At 39.7% G+C, this 1,896-nt stretch overlaps 1 protein-coding gene across 1 annotated transcript in view; it reads right to left on the reverse strand.

Moving 5' to 3' along the window:
* Positions 1–1,896, reverse strand: part of SEC31A (SEC31 homolog A (S. cerevisiae)) — a 113,846-nt gene that overhangs the window by 110,809 nt on the left and 1,141 nt on the right. The window lies entirely within an intron of this gene.

The raw sequence follows: 1,896 nt of genomic DNA on the forward strand, positions 1-1,896 counted from the left end.
CTGTAAAACATTAGAAACACTAAAAATTACAGTGTTCTCTTTATAAATAATTTATCAAGAGTAGTTTGAACAGTGCTTGTGTTCTTGTCATATAACTTTTGAGGAGTAAGCATTTTTTCTATGCCTTGGCAAATTGCCATACTCCTTTCTATATTAGCTTCCAAAACTTTATCTTTCACAGTTTCAATGGCATCAAATACATCAAGTAAAAAACGTGAAGTTTTTTTTTTTACTGGCATTCACTTTCTCTGAGACATGTTCATCCTTTATATCAGAACCATTCCTCATTTGTCTATAGATTTGCCTTCACTGAGTTCCTCTGGCTACGTATCTATTAATAGAACTGCCTCTTGAACAGCAACAGTGTCAACATTCCCAGTTAGCTACGTCTTCTATAACTGTAGTCCCCAACCCCTGGTCCACTGCCCCGCCTCCTCCAACCTGCCATGGAAAAATTGTCTTTCATGAAACTTAGCAACCAGGGCCCCGCAGCAGGAGGTGGTGGGCCAGCAGAAGCTTCACAGGTATTTAGAGCTGCTCCCGTTACTGGCATCACCACCTGAGCTCCACTTCCTCCCCCGCCACTCCATGGAAAAATTGTCTTTCATGAAACCAGTCCCTGGTGCCAAAAAGGTTGGGGACCGCTGTTCTGTAACATTCCATGCAAATCTTGCAAAGTTTTCTGCACAGCACAGTCTCAAACTACTGTGCAAAGAACTGCCTGTAATCCTTGAAATCTGGATACAAATTTCACAGAAACACCCTCATCTGAGCTGGCAGCTTCACCAGATAGCTTCATCAATTCATGCCAACCTTAGAAACGATGACACCAGCCTTTACTGGCAGTAAAATGTTCTTTTTCAGTCTCCTTTTAATCATTTTCTTTTGATGCAGCAATGAAGGTCATCACTTTGGCCTGCACGCTAGTTAAACTGACTGTGGTGTTTTATTATAGTCTTTAATCCAAAGTAGAAGTGAACGCTCCATTTCAACCGTAAGTAGCTTTCTGTTCCTACTACAATTTAAACTAAAAGATGTGGCTCTTGCCTGTAATCCCGGCACTTTGGGAGGTCAAGGTGGGAGGATTACTTGAGCCCGGGTGAGACTCTCTCTAAAAAAATTAACTTAAAGATGTTGAAGCAACTTTTTTACATTCAACAGACTTGTTCAATGTGGTTTGCACTGTAGCTTCACATATGCCTCGGTCGCAACCGAGCTTTGCTTTGCTGTCCCCACTTTCAAATCTTCTGATCACATCCAGTTTCACTTCCAGCCCTCCCTTCAAATTTCTTTGCTGCCCTGTCATCTTTCTTGAGCAATTCCCTCTTTTGATGATCCATTTTTGTAAACTGTCACGTAAGTTTAATCTCTGGGAGATAAGGAGGCAACACAACAATACATTTTGTGCTTTGCTATCTGTGCGTGAAGCGAACGACAAACGGATGATCAGGGACCAGTCACCAACCAACTTAGAAAGAAGTGATGCTACTGGTCACTGATCATGATGCGCATCTTTTATTTACATAATGATCTGTGGACTGAAGTGTTAGCAGCAAAGTTTATGCAACTATTCTCAATTAATACTGTGGTAACCAATACTCATACATATTAGAACCATGCAAAGCAAGAACTACCTGTATCTTAAAAAACAATAAACAAACTCATATTAGTTTGCAAAATGGTCAACTTTTAATTCAATTTAGTTAACTACTAACCAATCATCATCCTGGATCAAATATAAAACGAAGCTTTTCTCAAAGAATGCTACTTTCAAAACAATGAATTGCTCCCTAGAGGTAGAAGAATCTTTGGAGATAAATTAATGGCAGAATTCTTCAAATTAGTATTTGCAGATAGTCCAAAGACATTCTTTTGAGAATTCAGATCTCCTCCCTT

Source organism: Propithecus coquereli, unplaced genomic scaffold (assembly GCF_000956105.1).
Source record: "Propithecus coquereli isolate 6110/MARCELLA unplaced genomic scaffold, Pcoq_1.0 Scaffold26, whole genome shotgun sequence".
NCBI classification, from domain to species: domain Eukaryota; kingdom Metazoa; phylum Chordata; class Mammalia; order Primates; family Indriidae; genus Propithecus; species Propithecus coquereli.